This window comes from Capsicum annuum, chromosome 8, assembly GCF_002878395.1.
Source record: "Capsicum annuum cultivar UCD-10X-F1 chromosome 8, UCD10Xv1.1, whole genome shotgun sequence".
Classification (NCBI taxonomy): Eukaryota; Viridiplantae; Streptophyta; class Magnoliopsida; order Solanales; family Solanaceae; genus Capsicum; species Capsicum annuum.
Genome location: NC_061118.1, coordinates 159,140,776 through 159,155,271, shown reverse-complemented (window position 1 = coordinate 159,155,271; position 14,496 = coordinate 159,140,776). Strand labels below are relative to the sequence as shown.

General features: G+C 34.1%; 1 pseudogene; it reads right to left on the bottom strand.

The window, feature by feature from the left end:
- Nucleotides 1–11,579: 11,579 nt before the first annotated feature.
- Nucleotides 11,580–12,565, bottom strand: LOC107879392 (annotated as a pseudogene).
- Between the last annotated feature and the right edge of the window lie 1,931 nt (nt 12,566–14,496).

Below are 14,496 nucleotides of genomic sequence, written 5' to 3'. Positions count from 1 at the left end.
CAATACAAATCACTCGGGGCATTCCCCGGCCAAATAAGTACAATTTTTAATTTTTGTGCGATAAAAATAGAACGAATCATTCACACAGATATTCAAATACTCAACAAATCGTTATTCCTTAATTTACCTACTCGGACTACCGTTTGCCTACCCATTTCATCTTAACATGATACTATCGAGTTTAATATGTTCAAATTAATCAAGATAATAACAGAAGTAAACCAACAGAAATTACGAATTTAGCCAATTTTAATACCAAACCCCAAATTAAGTTGAAGCAAAACTCATCAATTTATGATCACCCAATGAACACGATACAACAATCAAACATTTAAAATTATATAAATATTGAGACGAATAGAGATGGACCTGATCAATTGTTTTTATTCCATGAACTCGCACTGATTTCAACGAAGATGAGAGCCTCATGGACCAACGAACCACAGACAGACCTCAAACTTGAAACCCATAATTCCAAAGATGACCTCTCTGTTTCTCGATGCTTAATGAGGGATAAGGGGGTTTTGATCGATTTTTTGGCGACTGTTCAACCGAACTAGAGGGACGAAGTTTGTTGTCATTATCCAGACGGAGCTTTAGTGATCTCAGGCATCGACATTAAGAAAAAAAGGAGACTGGCCGGATTTTTGAGGATGAACTGATGGTGCAGTCGATTTCAGAGATTAAAGGGGGATTTGATGTTATTCTGACAGGTTTCAGTGTTTCTCGATGATGAACTCATTGTCGGAGGAATCGAGCTTCTTTGATTGTCCCCTTCTCTCTCGATTTCACTTTTTCATCGATTTTTCCTATTTCTACCCACTATGTCTCTCAACTGTGCTCTCTTTTCTCCTCCTTCCTATATGCATGAATTTTGTAGAAGAGTGATGGTGTAACCAGTGTGCGCGTGAATTTGTGAGGGTGAGCTATGCGTGTGAATAAAGTCACAAAAAAATGGTGTCTCTGTGTGTTGTCTTTTTTAAAAGAAGAAAGAAAAAGAAGCCCCAAAAATCTTTTCTATATTGGTCCCCGTATGTGTTATCTGTGTATGATGTGGTGTTCTTCATGTTTTTTGGGTGGGTTAGTGTAGAAGATATGGATGATGATGATGTGAGTTCTCTATGTGTATGTGTGCTCTCTCAAGAAGAAAAAGAAAAGATGGAATCACTTACCCTCCTCTATGTGTGAATGTGGTGTATGTATTTATTCTATTGTGTCCCTTCCCCGTGGGCCCATATTTTTGTGTATATAAATCTGTTAAGGGAGAATAAAAACATAAATTTGAGGGGGTGGGGACCATGTTGTAGGGGTATGGTATGGTAGGTGGTTAGGATAATGTAGAGGGTGTTGAGATGGTTTATTTTGATTAGGTAGGTTGTTAGGATGAGATAAAATTAGCTAGGGGGTTGTTATTTTTGTCATTTTGTGGAGAGATTATTATATGATTGAGGGTACACAGTAGGATAAGGTAAAAATGAGAAAACTAATTTTTTGGAGGGACAAAATTAGGTGTCTATAGGGTCTTTTTTTAAATGTAGCCCAACTGTGAAAATTATTATATTATATGATTTAAATGCATCTGTCTTTTTTTATAGGTTGTGCATCCATGGATCGTGCCTACTGAGGAGGAGTCGGTGATGACTTCTTATATTACTCTAGGTCATGTTGATACTATTGCAGACCCAACGGTGGAGTTAATAAAGAAGGAATTGGCTGTAGAAAAAGCTATAAGAAGAGTAGTTAGGCAAGGTCAGCCTAATGTTGAGTCTCTTCATGACCAACCTTTTACTAAGACAGATCTGGTTGCTTCTTCTGGTGGAGTTATTGGAGTTGGTGGCAGGCATGCTGATGCTGCTACCACTCATGATGATAAGCATATTGATTCTCAAGAAATAATAAATATGTTTGAAAATACCCCTTTTCGCCCTTACACAGGTCCCTCTTACCCCTCTTTACCCTCGTGTTCTCGTTACGAATGCAATAAGTGCAAGGACAGACAGGATAAACTCTTTGAAAAAGTAGAAGCTATCTATAAATCTATCGAGAAATTCAAATCCAAGAGATGTGTCATACGATCCAAGAAGGTGAGGGAGCCACACACTCCTACAACGTTGGTTAGGAGAAAGAAAAGAGCAATTAGAGACTACTCTCCGCTAGGAGATCAAAAGAAATGGCAATTCTTCTCTCTCCAAAAGCTGTTGAAGTTTAGGGGTCCATAAAAAGGTGGACATATATGTGGAACTTGATGCCGAAGAGAAGAGGGATCTGCGACAGGCCAAGAATCCCAAGCCAGGCGTACCAGATTACCCCAGGCCTCCCTTTCCCCCCAAGACTTCCAGACTATGACTGATATGCGTATGCCGTACAAGGACAAGGAAAGTTTACTTTTTCAAACCTAGCCCTTCTAATCTACCCCATGAAGAAGAAGCTACGCAACAGATTTCACATCTATTGCAACAACTGGATATACTGGTGCAACTGGTTATGGTTCTGTTGCAACTTATTATCCATCTGTTGCATAAGTTACATTGGATAATTGATTCAGAGAACCCTATGCAATAGATGGACCATCCGTTGCATCTTTACAATTACTAACTTATTTAAAAATTGACTTCTTATCTCACAGCATGTTGACATAATTCTCTGCCTCATGAGGAAAAGGCAATTAATGTACCAGGAAGCTTATGACGCTGCCGATAGGATAATGGACCTCGACTTCTGCAAGAAGCTCAAGGATAGGTATGATCAACTCAATGGAGAGGCGTCAGCCCTTAGCGTGGAACTTGATTTCCTAGTTCCTACGTTTGTCTTGGATGAAGAAGAAACGTTAAGATATGTTAGAGGGGATAGGCCAAATCCACACAGCAAGAGCTGGACCGAGGTAAAAAAGGTTCTTACAGTCATTAGCGTGAACGGCATGCATTATCAGGCTGTTGAGATACTACTCAAGGAAAGAAAGATCAATGTTTATGACTCCAACGTACCTCTCGTTGATGATTTTGATCATTTTTTCCTTGTGGAGCCACTGATGGTGTTGTTGCCCATCTTGTTGAGGGTAAGTAAGCTGATGAATCATTTGCCAAAGAAAGTGTTGATGAAGAAATCATGGGATTTTGAAGGTCGAAACAGGGGAATAATCCTTCTAAAATATGATGCCGCTAAAGCAAGCGGCTCGCATCCTCTTGCACACATCAAATGTTTACTGACCGACACAGAAATGGCCGAGACAACAACTTTTTTGTGTGACAACACTGTGGAAAACCTGCAAGAGGTCTGGGCTTATGGGGTACTAACTGGACACTTGAAGCCTATGCATATAGAAGAGCCAGTGAAATAGAAGTTTTTAATTTCAAGTCACCCTTCACTTTATTACATGTACATGTAGTGGCAATAATTTTTTCTGATGAAAGTTGAGTTTTTTATAATGCAATAGATTAGATTGTCAATCTGTTGTAAAATATCTTTAATCCGTTCTGGCAGATAGTTTATCTGTTGCAATAGGTTGGTCATCTGTTGCATTACGCCGATGTTATTTCTATGAATAATCTAATAATCTAAGTCTAATCTGTTGCAACAGTGGGAAGACCTATTTGATAATTTCCAATAGATGACCTAAAATTTTCAACATATGCCTAAATCTTTTGATATTTTTCAACAGTTATGCTTGCATATCCATGTGCTCCGCGACAACAAACCAGTAGCAAATACACACACCACCATGAGAATTTCAGCAATTAGACTTTAATATCCATGTGCCCAACAACACCAAACTAGTAGCAATAACAGCAACAATGTAGTATCTTCTTACTCGATTTTGTTTCTCTTCAGAAGCCTTGACTTTGTGAATATATAAGATTTGGGAATTTAGGGTTAAATTTTAGGAGGAACCTAAATATATAAGACAATGGAGGAGGGGAAATGACCGTTGGGGGCCAAGTGACGGCAAGTCAGCGAAATGTGCCAGACTGACACTGACACATTTGATGCCTATCTTATTTTACGTGTTTAAAATGAACATGTCTACTTGATGCCTATTTTATTTTAGGTGTTTGAACTGAACACCGCCGATGGGTTGTGCCTTTTTTATTTCAATTCAATTCACTTTAACCTTTTTACACGTAGTGACAATTTTTTATGTCCAACGAAAGTTGAATTTTTAAAATGCAACAGATTCTCCGTCTGTTGTAACAGTTATCCTACCTGTTCTGACATATAGTTTATCTGTTGCAATAGGTTGGTCATCTGTTGCATTATCTTAATGTTTTAATCTAAAGTCCATCTGTAGCAATAGTGGGAAGACCTGTTTGATAAATTCTAACAGAAAACCTACCTATTGCAACATATGTATAAATATGTTCGATTATTTCAATAGATGTGTCATCTGTTGCAACAGATAAAGTCCATCTGTTACAACATATGTCTAAATTTGTTCTTTTTTTCCCAATAGATGTGTCATCTATTGCATTATCTTGATGTTTTTATCTAAAGTCCATCTATTGCAATAGTGGGAAGACCTGTTTGATAAATTCTAACAGATCACCTACCCGTTGCAACATAAATCTAAATCTGTTCGATTTTTCCAATAGATGTGTCGTCTGTTGCAATAGATACATTATCCGTTACAATATTTGAATCTAGTATTCCTTTTCAATTAATAACTTCAAATCTAAAGAATAAATAAAATTTGTAGACTTTATAAAATAAATCGAAGCCTTCATAAATTAGCTGAAATAAGTCAACAAATAAATGAAATGTAAAAAAATTGTTATGGGTACAGATCTCAATAAATACATCAACAACAATTTAAGTATACTACCAAGGATTGACAGGATCAAGCTATAAATATCTACTCAGTATGGACAAGTTGTTCATCATCCGGTGCTATGAAATTCGACTTTACTCATCGTGGATCTTTATTATCGCTTGCGTATGATTTTTGCGCTTTCTGTTCTCTGTATTTCCATAAAAAGAGTAGCATATTGTGAATGCTGTTCAGCAGTAGCTTCTTCTACATCCACCTGGAAAGCCAGAATTGGTCAATGCTAATCACAGAGATACAACAAAACGAAAATGGATAACTCATCTCTTCTAGCAAATCAAACAGGTCTACCTCCCATTTTAAATTGTCCCAAACATATTATATTTCTGTTGAAACAATGAATCAACTATTGGAACAATTCTACATGAGGAAGACCCTGTGTGATAATTTCCAACGGATGAACCATCTATTGTAATATATGAATCATCTGTTGCAGCATATAGGTCGTCTGTTGGTACAAATAAAAGTGGTACAAAGAGCTATTTGATTTGCTAAAATAGACAATGCAATAGGTTAGTCAACTGTTGCAACAGATGTATATATCTGTTTGATAATTTTCAGCAGATGTGTCATCTGTTGAAACAAATATGTGTCTATTTGTTTTGTCAGTTGGAAGACATATAATATATTCGCCTTCTTCAGCTCGTGCTACTCTTCTTTGGACATTGTACATTGCTCAGTGCAACACACAGACAGAGGAGTTGCGATTTTGCTTTTTTGGATGCCTGATAATGCCCTGGAAATCACTCTCCTTCTCTTCTTGGCCCTAATCTCTAATGGAGTAGATGGAAATAAAATCCTCTTTGATGGAATGAGATCCCTCTTAGATGTCAATTCCTTTACAGAAGCAGTTAATGCATTAATAGCATTAATCACTATATCATGTTTCGCCCTGCAGTCTTGACATTTGCATACAGAACATTCGCTGGGAGAGGCAAAATCTGTATAACCAGTATGATCATACTCATAATGGTTTGCTTTAAATACTATAAGAGGAGTATCATTAGCACCAACAGCAGCACCACTACCACCACCAATAACTCCATCAACAACAACAAGCCCACCCTCTAAAATTGTTTTTCTTGTAATGGTTGTTGCTCCAAACAATTCCATTTTTATTCTGTCGATGACCTTAGGGTCTGATAAAGTTTGCACAGACCGTAAAGTAATAAAAATGACATCTTCAACTCTAGATTGGTCGGAACTAGCGGCAGATGCACATTCTAACATAAATTATTACATATATTAGAATGATGATTAGATCATTCAAAAAAAACATTAATTAAAAGATAAAATTAATTATAATTATACTTACTGCATCCTTTGGGGTTGAAGCGATCAAGAAATTTTACGTTTTTATCAGTTTTGGCCGACAACCATCTCAAGATTCTTGGACAGAAAACTCCTTCCTGGTAGTTCACTTGTTGTCTCAAATAAGGAATGACTTCAAACACCCAAGCCTATAAAATAATGCCAATAAATTAAAACCATTATTGAGTGAAAAAAATGAATGATATCATAATAGAAGAAAGAAATATTTACCATGAAAGCCCATGGGAAGCCATATAAGTTGATTGTCTTTGGCGCTAACGGAGTCAACAAATATTTGACAGTCATTTTGAAGCTTTCATACCCCCATGGATAGCTGTTAAATGCCTCAAGATCCTCGGAGAGCTTTATTAAATCAAGGTTTATGTTCTTGTTAACGTTTCTCACCCAAAGAATATTATGTACAAACCAAACTAAACACAATGACTGCTTGTGCTTCTTTGAAAGTCCTTTACCTTTCAACGCTTCTATCAAATTTTTGTTTTTGAAGCTTGGACCAACAATGGACACTAGGTTATCATGATCACACGACTTGTCTTTGCCTTTTTTGGGTGTGCGGGGTGCTTTTTTGGGGGTTAGAATAGGTATAACTTGAGAAGGAGGATAACATTTTAGTCCAGTAACTATGGAAAACTCCTTCCAACCAAAACAAACAGGCATGCCACAGTAATTTATCCACACCTCATCCATCTTATCTTTGTTTTCATACATAAACCTATGCTTGAGAAGTTCATATGTCATTTTCATTTGGAAACAAGCATTGTTGTCCTCCGGCAAATCAAGATATTTCCCAAAGCAGCTGTCCCTAAAATAAGCATCCAATTTTTGTTCTCAAAATATTTTTCTGAAGGTGTCGAAAGATTTTTTCATGGATGACTTAACTACGAAATCACCCATTAAATCTGCGGCACCATCGTACTGCATTCTCATAGGATAACGATCAATGCTGAAGGCTTTGACCAGCTCTTCGGTAGAAAGGCTATTAGCATCTGCATCATCTCTTTTGAAATATTCCTCCTCCCCTTGTTCATCATATTCTGCTCCCGATTGAGATAATGCTTGTAAAGCAAGCTCATAGAGTGGTGGATGTAGCCTAGCTGCTTCACTTGTTCCTTTACTTGAACTTGATTTGATTTCTATTCTTTTGGGAACCATATTATCTAAAATTAATAGGAACATAAAATAACATATTATTGTTGATTAATGCATCGTTAAAAAAGGATAACAGTAAATCAAACAAGCAAAACAGTAAAATAACAGTTGCAACAAATCACCGATTTGTTATACTAGGTAGTATATCTATTGCAACATATAACCAAACTGTTGCAACGGATGAGTAATCTATTGCAATAATACAAAATATATCACTCATCTTTTAAGATAGATGAATGGTCTGTTCAACAGATCACACAACTATTATGACATCATCCGTTGCAACATATGAGTGATCTGTTGGAACAGTTAAATAATCCGTAGAAATGACTGAGTAATCTGTTGTAATAATATAAAATATATCACTCATCTGTTGAGAAAGATGAATGGTCTATGCAACAGATCACACATCTGTTACAACACATGAGTGATCTGTTAGAATAGTTATTAACAGTCAATATTATTTAGATTTCTTCCAACAGAGGGTCGCCTATCGCGGCAGATGAATGATCAGTTAAAAAAATCAAGTCTTGGACTTTTCCTGTAGGAAGAGTTGGTAGGATTTTTTCCAACAGGAGGTTCATTTGTTGCATTAGATCATTAATCTGATAGTTCTTTCATTGCACCAGATGGTTAATTAGTTGCATCAGATTTTTTATTCGATACTTAATCTGTTGCAACATATGGTAAAGTTGTTGCATTAGATATTTAATCTGTTGCATCAGATTATTAATCTGTTGCATCAGAATTGTAATCTGATGGTTCCTCTGGTGCATCAAATGGTTGATCTGTTGCATCATATGATAAATCTGTTGCATCAGATGGTTAATATGTTGCACTAGATGGGTAATCTGTCAGAGGAAACAGTAGCACAATTTTGTTAAACAAAAAACAACAATTTCACCATTTTTACCAAGAACAAGAATAGAACAAATCAAATAAAATTGTCCTTTTTATTTTTATAAACACAAATAATAAAAATCAAACTTCAAAAAAATGCAACAAACAACAAAATATCATAATTCACTTTGAAAAGAGAAGAGAAGAAATACCAGAAATTAGGGTTTTATTCAGACCGTATTTCAAATTAGTGCAACAAATATTAAAATTATTAACCAATACTATAAGAGAAGTTGGCTCAAATTCCTCGTTTTCTTCAAAACTAAAAAGGCCATAAATTTTTACCTGTGAAAGAAGAAAAGGAACGAAGAAGAATTTGAAGCTGTTGTGGTCAGAGAGCAAGACTGTCACGTCGATTGAAGTCGAAAAGGAGCTCGAAGCCCAACTATTTATAGTCGTATGTTGAAGTCGCCGAGGATTAAATGAGAAATTTGCAGAACAGTTGGTTGGGAGAGAGTTGAGAAAAGCTGTCGAGAGAGGAACAAGAGACAGGTTGATTGAATTGACGAGGGGAACTCGAAGCCCAACTATTTGTCGTCGGAGGTAGAAGTCGTCGGGGGTTGAAGGGAGAAATTTTACAGAACTGTTGGTTGAGAGAGAGTTGAGAGAAGCTATCGAGAGAGAGGAGAGAGTGGTTGATTTGGATTGAAGAGGGGTGTGGATTAGATAGATTTGTATTTTTGAAAAGATTAGAAAGTTTTGAAAATATTAATCAAGTCCACAATCAACTTAATCAAGTTTCCTAATGATGTTTGACCCTATCTATTGGTCAATGTCACCAATCCTTCATTCAAGACTTAAAAGACACCTTTCCTTCAATTTTCTCATGAAACTTTGTTTGAATTAGTTGTCGTCAAATTAAACTTCTCCTAGACGAATTTTGGGTTAAGCTTCCATAATATTACCAATTAATTATAAATGGTAATTTTTTACTAAAAATTACACAAATATACAATTTATATTTTCAATATTACAAAAAAATCCCAACTCCCTAATCATATTACAAAAATCCCACATATACACAGAATGCTATGTATATGTCGGCTATGTTATGTATATTAATAAGGAGAGAGAGCAAAGTAATAAAAAAAGTGGGAGAGAGTATAATTACTTTTAAAAGGTAGGTATTAATATTATTTATACATGCGTTTGAATCGTGATGTTCTGTCAATTAGTTAAATCTTCAACTTTCTGAAGCTTATGAACAATTTATACTGAAAGTTAGATTTTTCATAATGGTCACTTAACTAAAAGTTAGTCTTAAAAAATCACTTTTTTTTAGAGTTTAAGTTTTGTGCACTGTCAGTATATAAATATTCTATACTATCAGATAAATTTGACCTGCTATTGTAGGTTACTCAATTTTTACAAAAAATTTAAAAAGAAAAAAATTGGGTAACCTAAGTTTACCTGATAGTGTAGAATATTTTGTACGCTAACAATGCACAAATATTAAAGAAAAGCGAAATTAAGAAGAACGATGAGTTTCTGCGATAATAACTTGACTGATCATTTGAAAAATCAACACTTTATAGTCACTATAAATACAACAACAACATATCCAATATAGTCCCATAAAATGAGGTCCAAAGAGCATGGAGCTAGGATAGAGTGTCACTACTCACTATAAGACTTAAATCTTATTTTTGGAGTATTAAATCAGTTAAAATCTCGAATCCATTGGGACCATCATGACAATGATGAGGAAAATATAAATGCTTAGGATTGAGATATGAATTATGAGAGAAACTTTCCAACCATAGAAATAACTAGGGGTGTCAAATGCTCTTTCCTTTTCATGTTAGCTGTTCATATTACTAAAAATTATCGTGCAAAAATTATTTATAAATCTACAAAATTAAGAGAGAATTAATTATTTCTTTTTTATTTTAGACTTATAATTAATTCTTTTAAAAGTGTAAATAAATTTATTTAAATTTCAAACAAAAAAAATCCTAGTAAATAAAACTATTATTTTAATTTATATTTTTTAAAGAGATTGTAAAAGAGAAAATGGACGCTAATAATATAGGACGGAGTGACTAGCTTATCGTCTTTTCAAAATACTGAAATCGAGCTTTGAATTAATTGCAATTGTAAGGGTCGAGTTTTTTTACAAATCAAAATCGAAATTATGGAACGAAAGTTTTCAATAATGTAGCGTGTCCGCCCCTAATGTCTGCACTCAATCATACACGACTAAATACAAATTAAAATTGATTAAACTTTCAAGTATATATGTGTAATGTATATATGTAGAAGCAGAAAAAACGGGAAAGAAAATACATTTTCGAGAAGACTTAGAGGCCGTTTGGCCATAGATATTTTTTACTTTTTTCGAAATTTTTTTTCACTTTATGGAATCACGGTGTTTGGCCATAGATATTCCAAAAAAAATTTAAATTTTTTTCGAAAAAAAAGTTGTTTTCACTTTTTTTTCAACTCCAATTCCAAGTTTTTTTTTTATTACATATAACCCTATTTTTTTTAATATTACATAAAAGGTCCTTAAATGGTTTAGATGAGTTTTGGAGCAAATTCGGAAAGAAAGACATTTTTGATGAACAACAAATCAAGTCTGGACACATTTTTGAAAGACATTTCTTCTCGGTAAAAGACATTTTTGAACAACAAATAAAGATTTTTAAGCTAAAAGACCGGTATATTTTCATTATTTGTAGGTATATTTTCATTTTTAAGCTCAGGACTCCTTCCATCATTGATGTGAAATTCTTTTCATTCATGAGTATAATCAGTAGATAAATTAGTTGGACAATTTTATTAGTTTTAAAAAGTTTGGGGTATAAAATTAAATTTAAAAAAGACTTTTCAAAAGTCAAAACACATCTTTCAAAAATACATGGCTAAACACAACTCCAACTTCAACTCTAACTTCAAAATTTTTTAGTTTTTATGGCCAAACGCCTACTTATTTTTCTTTTCTTTTCTTATTTTGGGTTCTTGGTTACTATAGAGAGTGAAGACTATTATTCCTTATTCGTATGTCCATTTTTCCTGTGATAATATTGCTATCAAGTATCAGATTTGTTGCTGCTACCTGATTTTCATATAAATTCATATTATAAAAGCGTCAACATATGTTCACAAATGAGTACAACTGCCTTTAATATTCATCGAATAGAGTTACGTATGGAGGTTTGCTTTTCCTTCCTTCCTCTAATAATGGACTACTGCTCTCTGCAACTCTTTTATGATAAAAATAGCAAAGACAAATTGATCTTGTGTATGTAGAGCAAAATATCACATATATTAAAGATGTTTGATGCTTATGTATAGTTTTGAGAACATTATCAGAACACACAATTAACATAATTTTACCATGAGAGAACCTGGTTTAGTACATCCCAATACAAAGATCAATGAATCCAATCCACAAGACTAGATCGTGAGATTTATTTTATTACTCCTATTTCTTAAATTTCAAGCACAAATAATATATAGCACCATAGTTATTATTTGGCTTATCCTAATTATCCAGTAGTCGTCCCTCTCATATTCTGACTGGATATAATCCACAGAAGCTTTTTTGTCGACTTGAAATGCTTTTGCAAGAATATCATCATTGATTGGTGGGTGCGAGCCAAATAATGCATTTGGAATAATGTTGAGTCCTGGATTTTGACTAGTATATCCAGCAAATACAACAGTCTTAGTCTTTCTCATGTTTAATTGAAAATGAATCAGGCCTATTGGCTATTGGAAAAAAAAAAACACATCTTCGGGATGTAAAATCTTGGTAAATAATTTATTTTTCATATTTGGACCAGAGGTCGAAGTGACAAATCCAACGTAGAGCGTGCCCTCGATGACGACAAGAATCTCACTTGCTTGGGGGTTTGTATGAGGTGCGTTTAGAGCATATGGCGCATAATCAATACGATATAATGACATGCCCAGAGTGTTAAGTCGTCGTAATGTGTTAACATCTGCTGCAACTCCAGCAACTCCAACTAGATACGAAGCATTCGCAGACATGTTTAGCCCTGATCTAAAGAAGTCATCGGCAGTAACATGCTCTGGATTCTTGCAAAATCTCCGATCCCATTCACCATATAACTGTTTAGGAATCACATTACAAAGTAAAAATAACAATAAACACTATATATAGTAGTATAAAAAACAAACAGAACCGGCATGAAGTATGCAAAAGCCATGATTGAAATAAGATTAAATAATAATGTGGGTTTACCATGAGAATAGGGATCATTAATAGCAACACAAAAATCTTGCAAAGGAATAGAATCTGATGCATAGCTCATTGAAGTCACCAAAGCCATTATGGCAATGGTTAATACAAAGAAATTGAGAGCCATCACTAATTAGTTAACACTCTCTGTGTATGTATATATTGAAACAATCTGTTTGGTGCGAGAAATATGATAAGAGAGGCATGTCTATTTATATACATGAAAATTTACTTGAATTAGTCGTCAAATCAAACGTCTCCTAGACGAATTTTGGATTAAGCTTCCTACAATAATAATATTACCAGTTAATCATAAATGGTAAATTTTTTAATGTATTTGATGTCAATTAGTTAAATCTTCAACTTTTTGAAGCATATGAACAATTTATACTCAAAGTTGTCTTTTCATATGGTTACTTAACTAAAAGTTATAGACTCAGAAAATTACCTTTTTCGTTGAAGAAAATCGAAATTGAGAAGAAAGATGAGTTTCAGAGATAATAACTATTAGTTGACTGGCCATTTGAAACATCAATCCTTTATATTCACTATAAAAACAACAACAATATACCTAATGTAGTCCCATAAAATGAGATTTGGAGAGCGTGAAGCTAGGGTAGGATGTCACTACTCACTATAAAAAGTTGAATCATATTTTTGATGGATTAAACCAGTTAAAATCTCGAGTTCAGTGCGAACATGACAATGATGAGGAAAATAAATGATTAGGATTGAGATATGAATTATGATTGAATCTTTCCAACAATAGAAATAACTAAGGGTGTCAAATACTTCTTCCATTCCATATTAGTTGTTCATATTAGTAAAATCTTTTGTGTCAAAATTATTTGTAAATCTACAAAGTCATGAGAGACTTAGTTATTTCTTTTTAATTTTAGGCTTATAATTAAGTCTTTTTAAAAGTGTAAGCAAATTTATATAAATTTAAAAAAAGGTTCTTGGTAGATTAGTAAAACTATCACTTTAATTTATGATTTCTAAAGGGATTATAAAGGAGAAAGTGAACAACTAATAATATAAGACGGAGTGAGTAGTTTTTAATCTTTTCAAATGAGATTCCCAAGAAACTTCAATGTATTTTCCACGAGCTAGCATCAAATGGAAAAAAGAAGATTCAAAATATGTTTATTATTGATAGACAAATTTTTTAAGAATTCGTGCCCTACTAATTATCTTATTTTCACCTAATTGTTGCCTATTGATAAAACGAATTGCCTGACATATTCCACGGAAGCAGTAAAACAGAAAGTAAAGAACATAGTATTTAACCCCAACTTCAGTAAATAACTTTGAGCCTCAACAATGACTGATTACAAAACTTTTGTAACCAACAAATAGGTGTCACACCCCTTTTTAACCAAAAAAATTCATTTTAAGGTTCGAAAGGTTTTATTATTAAAGTGACAAAAGATGAAAATTTATTTCGAAAAGGGATTATTTACATTTAAACTCAGAGTCGCCACTTGACATAATCCGGTGTGCCAAGTCACCTTTGAAAAACCCTTTTCAAAATAATTTTTGACTCTGTAAAACTGATCCGCGAATAGAGATTCCGACTAAGGAATTCTGTTGACCGAGGGGAAGGTGTTAGGCACCCCTTGGTCCCGTGGTTTGACCACGGTCGCTTGGTGGAGCGTATCGATTAATTTGACATTATGAATATATAAACCACACAAAATCACACAAAACAATCAATCAAACAAACAAACAAAACAAATCCCAAATTACAATGTCCAGTCCGATTATTACAATTCCAAAATAGAAAAATGCGAAAATATAAACCTACTCTATTCTATGCTAATTCTAAACTACACTCCATTGCTTTCTCCATCCGATATAAAGGGCCTTGATCATGCATCGTCTTCAAGTACATGGTACTTCGGGGCATTCTCCGAATAAATCAATACAAATCTCTCGGGGCATTTCCCGGCCAAATAAATACAATAGATGTCAATGCATAAATCAAAGTCATTCCACAAACATTTCATCATTCAACAATCACAAATCCTAAACTTTGCCTACCCAACTTATTGTTTGCCTAACAATTACGGCCTAAAACATGATACTA